The sequence below is a fragment of the Phyllobates terribilis genome, unplaced genomic scaffold (assembly GCF_046119375.1).
Source record: "Phyllobates terribilis strain yellow unplaced genomic scaffold, ASM4611937v1 Scaffold_4__5_contigs__length_816908805, whole genome shotgun sequence".
NCBI lineage: Eukaryota > Metazoa > Chordata > Amphibia > Anura > Dendrobatidae > Phyllobates > Phyllobates terribilis.
This window is the reverse complement of record NW_027362764.1, coordinates 124,793,563-124,813,233: the sequence shown is the minus strand read 5'-3', so window position 1 is coordinate 124,813,233 and position 19,671 is coordinate 124,793,563. Positions and strand designations below refer to the sequence as shown.

General features: G+C 44.3%; 1 protein-coding gene across 8 annotated transcripts in view; it reads right to left on the bottom strand.

Annotated features, from left to right (window-relative positions):
• The window catches only part of KMT2C (lysine methyltransferase 2C), a 205,969-nt gene that overhangs the window by 168,317 nt on the left and 17,981 nt on the right, over window positions 1-19,671 (bottom strand). Inside the window, exon 1 of one of the 8 annotated variants that reach the window (XM_073677714.1) lies at window positions 14,006-14,197. The exons of the other annotated variants lie outside the window; for them this stretch is intronic. The gene's annotated coding sequence lies outside the window, so the exon portion shown is untranslated. Of the gene's footprint in view, window positions 1-14,005; window positions 14,198-19,671 lie in introns of those variants that run through there. 8 annotated transcript variants of the gene reach the window in all.

Genomic DNA, 19,671 nt, shown 5'->3' with positions numbered 1-19,671 from the left:
TCTAATCCGTATCTGCTCCCTTTCAGTTTCATCCCATTGCTTCTTGTGTTTCCATGTGTAAATGAGAATAAAGATGATCCCTCTACACCAGGGATGTCAACTTAACTACACATAGGGCCAAAATGAACCTTTTTTTTTTCTTTTTCTTTTTTTTTTTAGGGTATGTGCCCACAATGCAGATTTGAAGCAGAAATTTCCTGAGCATTTTTCCTCTTCCTGGCAGAAAAAAAGCATGCGGATTTACATATATTTATGCATGCGTTTTTTCAAGCGATTTTGAGCATCACTCAAATACATTTGGAAAAGGGGTTGACAATATAAGTTGGTCACACAATATAAATCCATGCAACTGGCATGGATTTATATTGTGTGACCAACTTATGAGGAGAGTTCTGCTTTCAAATGGTGCATCTATACAAAAAAAAAAAAAAAAAACCCTTATACTCACCTCTCCGGCGGCCCCCGGTCTCCTCCCGGCAGCGATCCTCTCTCCTAGGCAGCCCGCGGTGTACTGGCAGGACCTGCGGTGACGTCATATAATCAGATAATCATCACGTCGTGACCGATGACGCCAGCGGTCAGGTGATGGTCGCGTGACCATCAGCTGATTAAATGACGTCACCGCAGGTCCTGCCAGTACGCCGAGGAGAGAGGATAACCGCCGGGAGGAGACCGGGGTCCGCTGGAGAGGCGAGTATGAACAATTTTTTTTGTTTTTTTTTACTCCACAATTATTATTATTTTTTTTAACTTGCAGGTACGATGGTACCTGGGTCGGATGAGAGTCTCCTCTTCTCCAGACCCGGGTACCATCCGCGCATTGATCCACATAAAATCCGTCTGTATAAATCTATACATGCGGATTTTATGGGGTTCAATGTAAGTCAATGGGTGCGATTTCGCAGAAAAATCACGCCCAAATTGATAGTGCTGCGGATTTTTCCGCAATGATAATCCGCAGCAGAAATGTCCGCCGCATGTGCACAGCATGCGGATTATCAGTGGGATACATGGCAGACATCTTAAGCGAATTCCGCCGCAGAAACATTAAATCCACATCGTGGGCACACAACCTAACAAAGGCGAGTCAACCTTGATATTTATTTAAAAAATGTTTATAAATGAGGAAGTTTTTCCTTCAAAAATATAACAATGAACTTTTTCATATGGAAAAAAACTTAAAAGTTGTCCCAAGAACAAAGTACATTTTAATTAATATATTTTAGAATAAAATATTGGAATAAAATAGGTTACATAAGAGCAGTAAAAAAGCATATGGCCCAATGTCCTAATTTAAATATGTAATACTGAAGGTTTTGTATCCTTTGTTAATACAGATAAAGTATGATGCAAACAAAAGTTGCCCGAAACACAGTATGATACCTCCACATGCATGGTATGATGACCCTACTGAACACCCCCCCCCCCCCCGACAAAGAATGGTGACCTCATCACCGTATGATTCTTCAACTGTAATCCCCACCACAGCCCTACTCACAATATAAAGGGTCCCACATAGTGCTCCATACAGTATAATGGCCACAAAAAAAGTGCTCCATACAGTACAGGGTGGGCCATTTATATGGATACACCTAAATAAAATAGGAATGGTTGGTGATATCAACTTCCTGTTTGGGGCACATTAGTATATGGGAGGGGAAAAACTTTTCCAGATGGGTGGTGAGTGACCATGGGGCCATTTTGAAGTCGGCAATTTTGGATCCAACTTTATTTTTTTCAATGGGAAGAGGGTCATGTGACACATCAAATTTATTGACGTGTCCAATCCACTTTCCAGGAAACTGAGTTTTTCCAACAAGATGGTGCACCACCACATTATGGGTGTCAGGTCCGAGCATTCCTAAATGAACAGTTTCCTGGAAAGTGGATTGGTCGTCGTGGGCCAGTTGAATGGCCACCAAGGTCTCCCAATCTGACCCCCTTAGACTTATCTTTGGGGTCATCTGAAGGCAATTGTCTATGCTGTGAGAATACGAGATGTGCAGCATCTGAAACAACGGATAGGAGAAGCCTGTGCCAGCATTTCTTCTGCGGTGTTGCCATCATGGTGTCAAGAGTGGGAGAAGAGGGTTGCATTGACAATCCAACACAATGGGCAGCACTTTGAACACATTTTATAAGTGGTCATAAACTTGTAAAAAACTCATGAAAGAATAAAGTTACGCTAAAGCCAAGCACACCATTGTTTTTCTTATGAAATTCTCAATAATTTGATGTGTCACATGACCCTCTTCTCATTGAAAAAAATAAAGTTGGATCCAAAATGGCCAATTTCAAAATTGCCACCATGGTCACCACCCATCTGGAAAAGTTTCCCCCCTCCCGTATACACTGCTTAAAAAAAAATAAAGGGAACACTTAAACAACACAATGTAACTCCAAGTCAATAACACTTCTGTGAAATCTGCCTGTTCAGTTATGAAGCAACACGGATTGTGAATCAATTTCTCCTGCTGTTGTGCAAATGGAACAGACAACAGGTAGAAATGATCGGCAATTAGCAAGATACCCCCTATAAAGAAGTGGTTCTGCAGGTGGTGACCACAGACCATTTCTCGGTTCTCATCCTTTTTGGCTGTTTTGGTCACTTTTTTATTTTGTCATTACTCTCACCCCTAGAGGTACTGTAGCATGAGGCAGCGTCTACAGTACAACCCACAAAAGTTGCTCAGGTAGTGCAGTTCATCCAGGATGGCACATCAATGTGAGCCGTGGCAAGAAGGATTGCTGTATCTGTCAGCGTAATGTCCAGAGGCTGGAGGTGCTACCAGGAGACAGGCCAGTACACCAGGAGATGTGGAGGGGGCCGTAGGAGGGCAACAACCCAGCAGCAGGACCACTACCTCCTCCTTTGTGCAAGGAGGAACACTGCCAGAGCCCTGCAAAATGACCTCCAGCAGGCCAAAAAGGTGCATGTGTCTGCACAAACTGTTAGAAACCGACTCCATGAGGGTGGTATGAGGGCCAAACGTCCACAGATGGGGGTTGTGCTCACAGCCCAACACCGTGCAGGACGCTTGGCATTTGCCACAGAACACCAGGATTGGCAAACTCGCCACTGGCGCCCTGTGCTCTTCACAGATGAAAGCAGGTTCACACTGAGCACATGTGACAGAGTCTGCAGACGCCGTGGAGAGCTATCTGCTGCCTGCAACATCCTTCAGCAATGACCGGTTTGCCAGTGGGTCAGTAATGGTGTGGGGTGGCATTTCTTTGGAGGGCCGCACAGCCCTCCATGAGCTCGCCAGAGGTAGACAGACTGCCATTAGGTACCGAGATGAGATCCTCAGACCCCTTGTGAGACCATATGCTGGTGCGGTTGGCCCTGGGTTCCTCCTAATGCAGGACAATGCCAGACCTCATGTGGCTGGAGTGTGTCAGCAGTTCCTGCAAGATGAAGGCATTGAAGCTATGGACTGGCCCGTGCGTTCCCCAGACCTGAATTTGATTGAGCACATCTGGCACATCATGTCTCTCTCCATCCACCAAAAACATGTTGCACCACAGACTGTCCAGGAGTTGGCGGATGCTTTAGTCCAGGTCTGGGAGGAGATCCCACAGGAGACCATCCGCAACCTCATCAGGAACATGCCCAGGCGTTGTAGGGAGGTCATACAGGCACGTGGAGGCCACACATAATACTGAGTCTCATTCTGACTTGTTTTAAGGACATTACATCAAAGTTGGATCAGCCTGTAGTGTGTTTTTCCACTTTAATTTTGGGGGTGACTCCAAATCCAGGCCTCCATTGGTTAATAAATTAGATTTCCATTGATGATTTTTGTGTGATTTTGTTGTCAGCACATTCAACTTTGTACAGAACAAAGTATTCAATGAGAATATTTCATTCATTCAGATCTAGGATGTGTTATTTGACTGTTCCCTTTATTTTTTTGAGCAGTGTACTAATGTGCCACAAACAGGAAGTTGATATCACTAACCATTCCCATTTTATTTAGGTGTATCCATGTAAATGGCCCACCCTGTATAATAGGCCCCACATAGTCCTCCATACAGTATAATAGCTCCACATAGTATACTGGCCTTCCATTAAAAAAAACAAACAAAAAAAAAACCTCACCTCTGCCTGTTCCCCCCACTTCTCCGATTTCTTCATGGTGTCTTCTGATCCTCTGCACATCTCAGTACAGCGGGCGTGTAGTAATGAAGTCAGATGCAAAGGGGGAATGATGAGACTCCTCCAACATTGCTTTCAACTGTATCTCGGATGTCGATATAGTTGAAAGTGCAATGATGGGCCGAAGACCCGCCCGGGGTCGTACGGCCAAATATACTCACTGCGGGCGAGATTTGGCCTGCGGGCCAGAATTTAACATATGTGCTCTACATTGTGACATCCCTTCAGATATATTTGTAGACCGCTACCAAGTCTCCTCTTAGCCTTCTTTTTTACAAGCAAAACATTCCCAGATCCTTTAACCATTCCTCGTAGGACATAGTTTGACGTTCGCGCACCATCCTGGTAGCTTTTCATTGAATTTACTCCAGTTTTTTATGTCTTTTTTAAAATGTGGTGGTCAGAACTGGACGCAGTATTCCATATGAGGTCTGAACAAGGAGGAGTAGATGGTAATTATTACTTCACGTGATCCAAACGCTAAGGTTCTCTTAATACATTCCAGAACGGTGTTTGCCTTTTTGCTGCTGCATCACATTGTTGACTCGTGCAGTCTGTGACATAACTTGCTTAGTTCTCTTCCTCCAATTCTGTAGATGTAATTTTAGTTTTTCTTGCCCAGATGTAGAATCTTGCATTTCTCCCTGTTAAATGGCATTCTATTAGTCACTGCCCATTTTTAAATAATCTGCTACGTGTGAATGCAACTTTCAAGCTTTGGATATCAGATTGATTTTGCCTCAGGTTCTCAGCCAAATTCTGCATCAAAAGTTTCCAGGCAGATTTTTGGCAGCAGTGTGGAAATAAATCTGTTGCTGAAATGTGTCAACCTTTTTTTTCTTTTTTTGCTGTAGATCATGTGGTACTTAGGTGTATGATTTGCATGTGTGAACAAACTCTTACACTGTGTGTTCTTTAAGCTTTTTGGCATCTGCAGGCACCTCTTTTGCCCTAATTCTTCATCACTAAAATTAATTTATCGGAACTGCCAAAAACATTTTCCTACGAGAGCAACAAGCGCAAAGTGACTGAGCTGTGGTCTTATTAGGCACAGTATTCAGTCTTAAACAAGCTGAATAATTTCCTGTACTTAATGTTTCCTGTTGATAAGTAACCAAAGCGACAATACTGTGACTATGTCGCTATACATCAATCCAACCAACATCTACCTTTTCACACAGTTCAGGAAAATGGCCCAACGTTATCTTCTAATGTTTCCATTAGAGGATTATAAAACACATGTAAATTCAAACATGGAAAATCTCATCATTTACAGTCAGGGGCCACCATGGTCCTGTCCACCACCCCAACAACCCAATACAGCAATGCTTCTTATATCAGAAGCAGAACAGATCGGTGTATTGCAGAAAACATTTGTAAAAAATATCAAATATATCACCTCTGATGGCTGTGGAGAGGCTCATGCATGATATACTCAGATTTCTGCACCAACCAGGTGACACTTACACGTTGCCTACTGACATTAAAGACTGTACGTAAAGTCCAATGTCAACCCAGCTCTCATCAGCGAGCATTTTAAAAAGTTCCTGGTCATGTCAGATGCTTAAGGTTAAAAGAAGATAAAGTAGTGAGAAGGAAGTGCTGATGAAGAGCCAGACTAGGCAAATGTGACCAAGACCATAACAGTAAGTGACTCTACAGTGCCAACATACTAGTTCACATCCCATTGGTCAATTCTCCCAAAACTATGTCATTAGTGGTGCCCAACAATACTCCTATAAAGAAAGGTACACACAGAAAAAAGTAGACAGTGCAGTATACTTTATTCCTTTTCACAATGGGACAAGTTTGGCGCATCACGCTGTACATCCATACAGTGGGGTACACCGCAGCCTTCAATCAAACACATGAGATTTTTCCAGCACATACAGTACAGACCAAAAGTTTGGACACACCTTCTCATTTAAAGATTTTTCTGTATTTTCAGGACTATGAAAATTGTACATTCACACTGAAGGCATCAAAACTATGAATTAACACATGTGGAATTATATACTTAACAAAAAAGTGTGAAACAACTGAAAATATGTCTTATATTCTAGGTTCTTCAAACTAGCCACCTTTTTGCTTTGATGACTGCTTTGCACACTCTTGGCACTCTCTTGATGAGCTTCAAGAGGTAGTCACCGGAAATGGTTTTCACTTCACAGGTGTGCCCTGTCGGGTTTAATAAGTGGGATTTCTTGCCTTATAAATGGGGTTGGGACCATCAGTTGTGTTGTGCAGAAGTCTGGTGGATACACAGCTGATAGTCCTACTGAATAGACTGTTAGAATTTGTATTATGTCAAGAAAAAAGCAGCTAAGTAAAGAAAAATGAGTGGCCATCATTACTTTAACAAATGAGGGTCAGTCAGTCCGAAAAATTGGGAAAACTTTGAAAGTGTCCCCAAGTGCAGTTGCAAAAACCATCAAACGCTACAAAGAAACTGGCTAACATTAGGACCGCCACAGAAAAGGAAGACCAAGAGTCACCTCTGCTTCTGAGGATAAGTTTATCCGAGTCACCAGCCTCAGAAATCGCAGGTTAACAGCAGCTCAGATTAGAGACCAGGTCAATGCCACCCAGAGTTCTAGCAGCAGACACATCTCTTCAACAACTGTTAAGAGGAGACTTTGTGCAGCAGGCATTCATGGTAAAATAGCTGCTAGGAAACCACTGCTAAGGACAGGCAACAAGCAGAAGAGACTTGTTTGGGCTAAAGAACACAAGGAATGGATATTAGACCAGTGGAAATCTGTGCTTTGGTCTGATGAGTCCAAATTTGAGATCTTTGGTTCCAACCACCGTGTCTTTGTGCAACGCAGAAAAGGTGAACGGATGGACTCTACATGCCTGGTTCCCACCATGAAGCATGGAGGAGGAGGTGTGATGGTGTGGGGGTGCTTTGCTGGTGACACTGTTGATGATTTATTCAAAATTGAAGGCATACTGAACCAGCATGGCTACCACAGCATCTTGCAGCGGCATGCTATTCCATCCGGTTTGCGTTTAGTTGGACCATCATTTATTTTTCAACAGGACAATGACCCCTTACACAACGCCAGGCTGTGTAAGGGCTATTTGACCAAGAAGGAGAGTGATGGGGTGCTATGCCAGATGACCTGGCCTCCACAGTCACCAGACCTGAACCCAATAGAGATGGTTTGGGGTGAGCTGGACCGCAGAGTGAAGGCAAAAGGGCCAACAAGTGCTAAGCATCTCTGGGAACTCCTTCAAGATAGTTGGAAGACCATTTCCGGTGACTACCTCTTCAAGCTCATCAAGAGAATGCCAAGAGTGTGCAAAGCAATCATCAAAGCAAAAGGTGGCTACTTTGAAGAACCTAGAATAAGACATATTTTCAGTTGTTTCACACTTTTTTGTTAAGTATATAATTCCACATGTGTTAATTCATAGTTTTGATGCCTTCAGTGTGAATGTACAATTTTCATAGTCATGAAAATACAGAAAAATATTTAAATGAGAAGGTGTGTCCAAACTTTTGGTCTGTACTGTACATCAAAAAGGGGTTGAAGCTGTAATGTAATGCAGGGGATGGTGGGGTTGTTGGCAGGAAAGGAGTCTGTTCAAAATTAAGAAGTCTACAGTCTGAGCAGGTTGTATGGAGAGAACATAACAATAAATCTTAACATTTATATAGAACTAACATATTCCGCAGCACTTTACAATTCAGACAATTTACAGACATTATGGGCACTGTCCCCAATGGGGCTTACAGTCGAGATTCCCTATCAGTATGTCTTTGGAGTGTGGATGGAAACCGGAGGAAACCCACGTAAACACGAAGAGAACATACAAACTCCTTGCACATGTTGTCCTTGGTGGGATTTGAACCCAGCGCTGCAAAGTTGCAGTGCTAACCACTGAGCCACCGTGCTTGCCCACAAGCCTGAACACAATTGCTTTGTCTATAAATCACAATGAACTGTTTCCAAAATAACCCCTAATGTTTGCTACATTTCTCCAGTTCACATTTTTGCATTTGGCCTTTGACCAATTCCCTTTCTGTTACTGCCCGGGTCTACAAACAAACTTTCAGAGAGCTCTTTGAAGAGACCCCCCCCCCCCCTTTGGAATTGGACAGAGCTCACATCTGCATCAGATCCCTGGATACAGATTCCTTCGCATTTTACAGAGAAAACAAGAGCGGCATGCAATGATCTTGCTCCTAGAAAAAAGATGGACCCCAGTAAACGTCAATGGGCTCCGTTATGGGTCTGTAGTGTGACAGATCAATCAGTGTTGGGCTGCGTTTCTAAGTAAGATGTTGCTGGAGCCTTCACAGACAAGCATTGCTGCCATTTGCTTACATGTGGCATATCCATGGCTTAAGGATGCGAGCACAGGACCCAGCGTATGTAATCTGTCGGTGATCGCTGTCCCCAAGATATTGCATAATTATGGACATGCTCCGCTTTTTCCTCTCATTTAACAACAAAAATACCTGATCTGATGGGGGGTGGGGAAGGTAAACTGGTATCGTGCCAGAAAGTGCTTCTGTCACCAAGATAGCCATTTTTAAAACTGACAAGAAACCAGGTCATCTAACAGGACAAGAGAGCTCAGTAAAGCTGGCCATGTCCAGGAGGATTCTGACAAAATAGCTGTACCCACAAACATCAGCTGAAATTCAGGACTCTCTGAAAACTAGCAGTGTGGCTGTTTCAAGATGCATAATAAGGAGGCACTTGAAGAAAAATGGGCTGCATGGTCGAGTCGCCAGAAGAAAGCCATTACTGGTAAAATGTCAAAAAGTATCTCGCCTACAATACGCATAACAGCACAGAGACAAGCCTCAAAACTTCTGGTACAAGGTAATTTGGAGTGATGGGACCAAAATTGAACTTTTTGGCCACAACCATAAACGTTACATTTTGAGAGAGGTCAACAAGGCCTATGATGAAGGAAACATCATTCCTAGAGTAAAGTACAGAGGTGGATCGCTGATGTTTTGGGGATGTGTGAGCCACAAAGGCACAGGAAACTTGGTAAAAGTTGAAAGAAATATGAATGCAGCACATTATCAACAAATGCCAGAGGCAAATTTGCACTCATCAGCCCGGAAGCTGCGCATGGGACGTACTTGGACGTTCCAACATGACAAAGATACAAAACACAAGGCCAAGTCGAACTGTTGTTGGCTACAGCAGAACAAAGTGAAGGTTCTGGAGTGGCCATCTCAGTCTCCTGACCTCAATAACATTGAGCCACTCTGGGGAGATCTCAAGTGCGCAGTTCATGCTAGACCGCCAGGAACTTACTGGAACTGGAGGCTTTATGCCAAGAAGAATGGGCAGCTTTACCATCTGAGAAAATAAAGAACCTCATCCACAAAAGACTTCAAGCTGTCATTGATGTTAGAGGGGGCAATACACGGTATTAAGAACTGGGATATGTGAACTTTTGATCAGGGTCATTTGGATGTTTTTGGTTGTCATTAAGATTTAAAAAGAGAAAACACAGTAGTTTGACAATAAATGTCTTCACCCAACCAATAACCATGAGTGGAGAAAAAGGTTTTTTGTTATCATTCATATTCTCTGAAACAATGCCAAGAAAGCAAAAATTCTGCCAGTGTATGTAAACTTTTGAGTACAACTGTATAGGATAGGAATGGTGCTATAATAATAAATAATAATAATGATACTAAGATGAAAGTTAATTATTTTTTAAGACAGGATTTCCTTAAAAGCTTATTCCCAAGATATTAAAGCTGCACTCTGGTGATTTTTTTTTTTTTTTTTTTTTTTAAATGTACCCGTTCGTTAGGGATCTTGTATGTAAGTGTAATGATGGTAGTAATATACTCACCGGTCCCAGTCTTTGGCCGTTTCCAGCACCGCTCCGGCATCACATGACTGCATTTGTGACCTGCCACATCACGCCGTGGTTGCTGTGTGGAGTGGAGGCCACTTTCTGAAGTTTCTCGATGCAACTTTATGAGACTCAGAACGAGGCTTGAGCGCCTTAACCGAGGCTCATAGACCTACATTTAGAAAGTGACCTCTGCTCCGCTGGCATGTTACAGATGCGATGACCTGACACCGGAAGGGACCGGAGCGCCGCTGAAACCAAGAGAAGGTGATGGGCGGTGAGTATATTACTACCATCATTACACACACGGGTGCTAACAATCGGGCAAATAAAAAAATTCACGGGGGGGGGGCTTTAAGCTATCCCCTATCCAAAGGATGCAGATGACTTACTGGTCAAAGGGGGGGGGGGTTTGAAATCGAGGCTCTGGAGCCCAAGAAATGGGCTCTGCAGTACCCCCTCTTGAAAGAATGATGTGCATACACTTCCTCTGCTATGTTCATTCTCCATTGGACTATGGATAGGGGAAAACTTGCTATTTTGAGAATAACCCTTTAATAGCGTAGATTTCAGGATTTTGTAAAGCGTGTATGTTATCTGTGGGAAGAAGTGAACTCTACAACTTGAACTAATATTTTTAGCAGGTCTCAGATTCTGATTCAAGCAGCTCCATGTAGGAAGTCGATTTTTTACAAACTGCTCCACTTTGATGCAAAATGGTCTATAATCTAAAAATCACATGATCTGTAAATCCAAAAGCGAAAAAAAACGAAGTAAAAAAAAAAGTTCATGTAAGGAGTTGTCAAAAAGTATCAGATGTCAGCTTTTCACATACCGTGGTATTTACAGAAAGACCTTGTACCCATTAAATTCTATTGCTATTAACATGTACGTGAGGTTTTTATTTGCTGACAGTATGTACGCAAAAAAAAAAAAAAATGATGGTGACATGTGTTTCTTTGATCGGCATCTTGGATCAAAATTACCCATACAAATCTATGGGTTTGTGAAAATCACGGACACCACCTGGATGACATCTGCAAGCAGTCAGTGATTAACACTGTAATGGGTAGGAGATATGCAATTTATATTTTCATGTATGAAAAATCAGATGAAACTGATAGTAAAAACTGACATACGGACCAAACACTGACGAAAATCGGATGAAAAACATTGGTACTCGGGGCAGTTTTTAATTTCTGTATGTGAAAAATCACTGATGTCTGAATAAGGCCTTAATAGTAAAGATTTTTGAAAAAATCCTGAATGGGTTAACTGTTACAAGCAGAGCTGCCTAGATCCTGCATCCAGAGGATCAGGTGAGGTCTCCAACAGCAGCGCTCGCTTTCATCAAGAACCCGTCACAGCGCTCCTAGGAAAGCAGCAAGTGCCAACTCCTGTACTGAGAGCCGGGTTTGTATAATAAAAAAAAAAAAAAAAAAAAAAAAAGATTTTAGAAAGCAGATTTTAAAAAAATGAGTAGTCTGCATCCAGCCAGCTCCAGGCGCCCTCCTCCCCTACAGAGCTCTGCATCCAGCCAGCTCCAGGCGCCCTCCTCCCCTACAGAGCTCTGCATCCAGCCAGCTCCAGGCGCCCTCCTCCCCTACAGAGCTCTGCATCCAGCCAGCTCCAGGCGCCCTCCTCCCCTACAGAGCTCTGAATCCAGGCACAGGCGCCCTCATCCCTTCAAGTCTGGATTATATGTGTGACGCTGGCACATAGCCAGCAAAAAGGTGAGCCAAATTCATTCAGAGGGGTGAATTTGGTGCACCTTACTCGAGTGGAATCTGGATCAAGACCGGAGTTTAAAAAAAAAAAAAATCTGTTTGTCTTGATGAATTGCCCCAAACTGTTTACTGAAGGAAGTACAGAAAACAAAACAGATCAAGATTATTTTTCAAAATCCCCATATTCAGTAACAAACAAGATGGAGGCTGAAAACAGAAAAGTGAGGGATTGTGCCTGTGTTACGATCTGTTTAGAATAGAGACCCACGAGCCCTCTGCTGTGCCTCGGGATGACACATAGGACAACTTTAAAGTTACTCTGTAAAACATTCATGTAATGCTTCAACTGAGTCTAAATTGGAGGAGTCGTCTCCTTGGGAAGAATATTTTCCTTACACACAAAGTACGACAGGCCTGTACATCAGTGTATGAAGGTTCGGTAGTACAGACGTCATACAGGCTCCATACAAATATACATTGACACCAACCGGACTACTGGGAAGAGACCCTGTTCCTGCCCTACATCCCATCTCGAGACTACTTGAGGAAGGTCCTGGTGGACTGACACCCTGCTGAGCAACACATCAGATCCTTCTGGGATGAATCATATTGACTCTGCTGATTGGCTTTATAGTTCACAGAACGAGATCAAATAAAATTGATTGCTATTTGCATGGAGAATAGCGAGGCGTGCTGTGGCGCTATGGATACTTGTTTGTGGGATTCCAGATAGAAGTATTTTTCCACCCTTATTGTGTTTGGTGTCATTGCCCTTGAAGTTGTCAGAGTCTAGATAAAAAAGGGACTTGAAGCTACGGATAAACTATCCTACTTGTGTATAATAAAAAATAATTATATAGAAAAAAAATCCCAAACTTTGCACCTGACAACCCCTCTCCACACACACTGCTTCAGCTGGCCTTTGCTACAGGGGCTTTAAATAGTTAGTGCACCACAGGCCACAAGGCTCTACATGATGCAGTGATTGGCTGCTGCAGTCTCCCCTGTGCACAGCATGGCACTGATGCAGGAAAATCAACATATCAGGACCGCTGGAGCAGTGCTGGATTTATCAGGTAATATATTTATTTTTATTTGCATTTCCTCTTTTTACGTCAAAGGGGTTGTCCTATACACAGCATTTATCACCATCTACGGGATGGATGACAAACATAACGGACGGGGATCAGGCTGCAGAGACGCCCAGCACAGCAGATCAGAAGGCTCAAACTCCAAGTCGTTAGTGCGCCTGTGCGACCACTGCTCCATAGACCATTAATGGAGCCAGTGTTAAACTTGCACACTACTGCTCTGTTCACACACAAAATTTTGGGACCCCAATTCTCGTGGTCACCACCCAATGACCACACAACATATGTTGCTTATTTCGTGGTTAAGAAACTTTTCTTTTATAAAAAAAAAAAAAAAAATCCGACAACCCCAAAGAACATCTGCGTTTTACATACTTGTATTTGTTTCTCATGGAGAGAACGTTTGTTTTTTTGTGCGTGACTCCACAAAGTAGGGAACAAAGACGCACCACCACAACAGACAGGTCCATTTTTGAGTCACAGAGCAGACTCGCCAGTGAGAGTCTACAAGGCAGTGACGATCTCGACCCGCACACCGCTGCCATCCGTGTCACACACACCCGTGTGTCATGGTCCGGGCCTGTACCTGTGTGTCAGGACCCCATGTCGCCCCGTGCACCGTACCAGGCCCTCCAGCAGTAACACACGTGTGAATGGGGCTTTAGGAAGAGTGAGAATCTGCCATCAGGTGGTTTGCTTTTTCTTGCATAGAAAAACTGATGAAATACGGATGGAGATCTACCCGTTTTCTAAGCAAAAAATAAAGCTGTGTGTTATGATGGCAGTAATGGCCGTACTGTACACACCGCTGGCCGCTTCCCTACAACCCTATGACAACTACAACTGCTGCACAAGTGTTCCCACAGTCACCGCGCAGCCTCTGAGGGGCCCACATCACGTGACCCGTACACCCGGCCTCAGGACCCCGCTGTGGACGCATCCCAGCACAGCAGTCCCCGCGCAGGAAACTTCCCCGCACCATACGGAGCACTGTGCGACTTTCAGCAAGTTCCCAGCAGCAGCAGCTGTGCGCTCACCCCGGCGCGGGCACTGGAGGGTTAAGGTTGCAGCGCTGTGACAGGCGCCGCACATGACGGGTTAAGCCCCGGTGACATCACTCCCTCTCCCCTCTGGCTGTCAGTGTCAGCTGGCCGCGGAGTGACACACGACATGTACGTGGCAGCGCTCACCTGCCGGCTAGGCGCTCTCCTCTGCTCGTCCCATGTCCCGGGAGCGGGGCAGGATGTTCCCGCGGGATCGCGCTCTTCCTCTATGGGGAGTCTGCCAGCGGTTCCCGTAGATGCCCCGTATCATCACCGTAACACACGGCGCTCATAGATCCCTCCGACCAACAGCACCGCAGCCCCTCCCCCTCCCCAGCAGAGTCACAGCACGGGATGTAGATCCGGCCAACGCTGGAGACAAATCCCGGGCTGGACTCAGCGCTCTACACAATGCGGGTCACAGGCGGAGCACAATGAGTGCGGCGCCCCTCCGCCGACAACGACCCCCCGGAGCTCCCGGACCAGAGAAATAATTCCCAGCACTGTAATAACGTATAATGGATCCGTGAGCGCAGTAGTGGACGGCTCTGTACAGGCAGCCGGGGCTGAGCACCGCAGGCACTTCACCAACAGCTCAACTTCACTCGGCAGGTGACATGCAACTGTCTAACGGTCTTTGTTGCCAATCACAACCAATCACAGCGCAGCTTTCATCCCGCAGGATAATTATAAAGAGAAAGCTGCGCTCTGATTGGTTGCTATGAGCAACGGGTCCATTTAATGGTCTTGACACCAGATCCAGGTGTGACTGCGGCCTGAGGTCCAAAAAGTCAGTGAGGTCACCACCCCAATATTCACTGCAGTCTGGTCACAGATCCTGGATAATCAGCAGAATCACCAGAACGCAGGGGGCAAGGCTGGCGGCGACGGCGCAGGGGGCAAGGCTGGCGGCGACGGCGCAGGGGGCAAGGCTGGCGGCGACGGCGCAGGGGGCAAGGCTGGCGGCGACGGCGCAGGGGGCAAGGCTGGCGGCGACGCACAGTGATGTCTGAGTATAAACACAGCAGTGTCATTACTTGTAATAGAACCTTTGTTATCCAACAGCACAGAACACACAGTGATGTCAGAGTATAACAATAAACGGATGTCAGAATACAGAGATAATAAAGTGAAGTCACAGCACAGAGATTATAACCACAGTGATGTAACAGTGCTAGAATTATAACGGATAATGATTAAGTAAAATAATAGCGCTGGGTTTAGCCACACAGTGACATCATAGTACATTAATACTAATCACTGAAGTCGTATAAAAGATTTGCGCACACAATGATGTCACAGTGTGGAAGTAATGCAGTGATCATCAGCTGCGAAACTCTAGAACAGTAAGGTCTCTGAACAGGAGAACAACAGCATCATAACACGGATCCTGCACGCAGATGTATCCGTAGCTGAGTGACCCACCACATGACGACTATCTTTAGGTTAGACCTGAGTGGCACAGAGGCTGCATGTCACAATGTATGCTGCAATGCTATGCTACCATATGGGGCTTCTTCGGGTAATGTAATGTCACAAGCATTCTTAGAAGCAATTCTCAGCCATGTGCAACTATAAAAAAAAACAACAAACACACAACAGCTGCAATTCCTATAAAAAATCCATAATCTGTATGAGACTATGGCTGCCGGGTGTAAAGGGGCATAAACTTGTATGGTGCATTACCAGCCTAATGGTGAGTACTCAGCGCGATATTCTGCAGAAGCAGAACAGTTCATGATTTCATTAAAAGTCTGAAATCCCATGAAGCCGCGCAGCCTTTTACTTTCAGATTCTGTCAGAGATCGTCACCATGAGGGCGCAGGGCCAGAGCTGCCCTGGAGCAGAGGCTGCACCTTCCTCCAGAAATTAAAGCGACAGCACTACACAGCAGAATATGCTGCAAAACAGAATCCTGCCTCCTATGGAACAGCTTGACGGCCTGTTCAGGAAAAAAAAAAAAAGCTACAGAAAAGCTCTATTTGTCAAAAAAAACTGAAAAGCTCTTTCCATGTAGCAGTGCCGCATACAAAACACAAAAAGAAAATCATAGGCAACCAATGTCCCTAGGAAAGGAATGAAAAGGCTGCCAAAACAGAGCAAGGAGGTCCCACAGATTAGAGCCACAGGCGCAGCACTGGTTATGGGCCTATGCTTAGACATGAATTTATGGCTCTTTTTAAGACACGTTTTGCATGCATTCCCACAATTCTGCTGCATTCCTGCCTCCCCCCCACCCCACCGTCTGAGAGGGGCACATACAGCTATTCACTATGGACTTCCAGGTCCATCCATCTATTTACTAACAGAAAGCTCCTACTACTGCGATATCAGCAAATCAGCAGAAGAGAAGCGGAGGAAATGCAATTGCAGTAGTAGTGGGAAACCAAACAGGTGGGAAGGTGTAGTTAAATGTCTGGCCACGCCGTGATGTACCAAGGGCCTGTATTTGGTTTAAGCAGTCAGTCATTCTGTGCTGACAGAGTCCCTTTAAAACTGTCTGTCTGGATATACCAACAATGTGCCCACCGTGGTAGTTTCCCACAAGTTCCCTGCGAGTCAAATTCCGCATGCGTTTTTCCGGGCAAGGAGATGCAGAAACGAAGCAGAAATTTTCTGCTTCATTTCTGCATCGTGGGCACATAGCCTTAGTCTGTTTCAGTTGGCTCCACAATCATGGGGCAGACTGCTAACTTGACAGATGTCCAGAAGGCAGACATTGACACACTCCACAAGGTCCCAGAGTTCCAATTTCATTTGAAAATCAAGGTCCCAGAGTCTGGAGAAAGAGTGGAGAGGCCACAATCCAAGCCGCTTGAGGTCTAGTGTGAAGTTTCCACAATCAGTGATGGTTTGGGGAGCCATGTCATCTGCTGGTGTAGGTCCACTGTGTTTTATCAAGACCAAAGTCAGCACAGCCGTCTACCAGGAAATTTTTAGAGCACTTCATGCTTCCCTCTGCCAACAAGCTCTTTGGAGATGGAAATTTCATTCTCCAGCAGGACTTGGCACCTGTTCACACTGCCAAAAGTACCAATACCTGGTTTAAAAACAACAGTATCACTGTGCTTGATTGGCCAGCAAACTCGCCTGACCTTAACCCCATAGAGAATCTATGGGGTATTGTCAAGAGGAAGATGAGAGACACCAGACCCAACAATGCAGACGAGCTGAAGGCTCCTATCAAAGCAACCTGGGCTTCCATAACACCTCAGCAGTGCCACAGGCTGATCGCCTCCATACCACGCCGCATTGATGCAGTAATTGATGCAAAAGGAGCCCAGACCAAGTACTGAGTGCATTTACTGAACATACATTTCAGTAAGACAACATTTCGGATTTTAAAAACATTTTTCAAGCTGTTATAAAGTATTCTAATTTACTGAGATAATGACTTTTGTGTTTTAATTGGCTGTAAGCCATAATCATCAACATTAACAGAAATAATCACTTGAAATAGATCACTGTTTGTAATGACTATATAATATATGAGTTTAATTTTTTGTATTGAAGAACAGAAAATAAATTAACTTTTTTTGATGATATTCTAATTTTGTGAGATGCACCTGTATATACATAGCAAATATGTCACATCTTTTCACTGTTAGTTCTCATGGCTATTTAGTGCTCTAACACACAACCTAGCAGGTTTTAAAGGGCACCAGGCACTGAATTTTTCTCTTATCTAGACTGAGTTCTTCCCACACCTAGTGCTCCTCCACTGATTCTGGGACAGTTTTTCTTTTCCTTCTGCGCCCCTCCATTCCAAAGTTTTGCGCTCCAGTAATAAAGATGAAAATGTTGCCTTCCACCAACTAGGCGTATACCACAGTACTCCTCTGTGTGGTGCGGCTGTCGGACATGTTTTGTTTGCTTTTTCTCCTCTGATGTTGGCCAATCAAATCACAGCTGCACTCACATAGAAGTTAGGGGGACACACCCAGTTGGTTGAAGGGAAAATTTGTATCTTTAATACCAGAGGGCATAACTGTGGAATGGAGGGGCACAGAAGAAATAGAATCAGTAGAGCAGTGCCAATTGCAGGAGACAGTTTAAATTTAAAGAGAAGCCTTTACAAGATTTTTTTTTTTTTTTAAGAGGATCTTTCACCAAATACTTAACACACAACGTAATAGTGTCTGCACAGCAGAATAAAACATATTCTTTAACTTCTCCATTGCAGAGATATTAGCAATCAAATATCTAGAACCTAATGAGTTAACTTTAACCCAAGTGAGTGTTATTAGTTTCCACTGGGACACTTCTGCCTCCTGTATGACACTGGCCAATCATTAGCAAGAAGCAACATAGAAGTGCAGAAGGACTTGAGATTACGTCATCAGGGTCACATGACCTGAGTACACAAGGCCTGTCAGCCAAAGCATGCAGCCTAAATAAGCATTGAAGATATCACACAGCAAGGAAGTGTGGAGCAATTAACTCCAGTCATTTCCACATTTTTCAGTGTTTATTTAGGCTGCACACGCAGCTGGCAGGACCTGTGGACTCAGTCCTGCACTTCTATGTTGCTGCCTGCTTATGATTGGTCAGTATCATACAGGAGGCAGAAGTACACATCCCAGTGGAAACTATCTGATAACTCATCTGGTGCAAAATATTTTATTGCCAATATCTCTGCAACAGAGGCAGAATAAAATAAAAAAAAAAAATTTATATATATATATATATATATATATATATATATATATATAGATATAGATATATAGTACACACACACACCTCAAAAAAATAAAGGGAACATTCAAATAACACATCCTAGATCTGAATGAATGAAATATTCTCGTTGAATACTTTGTTCTGTACAAAGTTGAATGAAAAAGTAGAAAAACACACTACAGGCTGATCCTACTTTGATGTAATGTCCTTAAAACAAGTCAAAATGAGGCTCAGTATTGTGTGTGGCCTCCACGTGCCTGTATGACCTCCCTACAAAGCCTGGGCATGCTCCTGATGAGGTTGCGGATGGTCTCCTGTGGGATCTCCTCCCAGACCAGGACTAAAGCATCCGCCAACTCCTGGACAGTCTGTGGTGCAACGTGACGTTGGTGGATGGAGCGAGACATGATGTCCCAGATGTGATCAATCGGATTCAGGTCTGGGGAACGGACGGGCCAGTCCATAGCTTCAATACCTTCATCTTGCAGGAACTGCTGACACACTCCAGCCACATGAGGTCTGGCATTGTCCTGTATTAGGAGGAACCCAGGGCCAACCCGCACCAGCATATGGTCTCACAAGGGGTCTGAGGATCTCATCTCGGTACCTAATGGCAGTCAGGCTACCTTTGGCGAGCACATGGAGGGCTGTGAGGCCCTCCAAAGAAATGCCACCCCACAACATTACTGATCCACTATATATTACTGTAGAACGGTAAAGTGGGAACACGGCAGACGGCAAGTATAATACTAGGGTCAGGGATCTTTTATTAGTGGCACCACTCCAGCGCTGCAATTAGAAAAAAAAAAAAAAACGCTGGAGTAACGCTTTAAATTTAAGGCAAACAATCAAGGACTCCCCATTAAAGCATGTCTGATAATGCATCACACCCTCGATCTGGCCTTATAAGGAATGCATCATTAAGCGTTTACAGTGTAACTTATTTTGTAAAAGTTTTCACATGTTACAGGTGCCGCATAGTGTTTCTGATCTGTGGGTGTCCAGGTCCTGATCGGTCAAAACCACACTCTGAAGTCCGTAGCTCCTGCATGAGCTGCAACGCACACAGTGGTGGTCTAGGGGCTTAATAGTAGGACTATGGGTCCATACACCGCTGTGTTAGGCAATGTACAAAC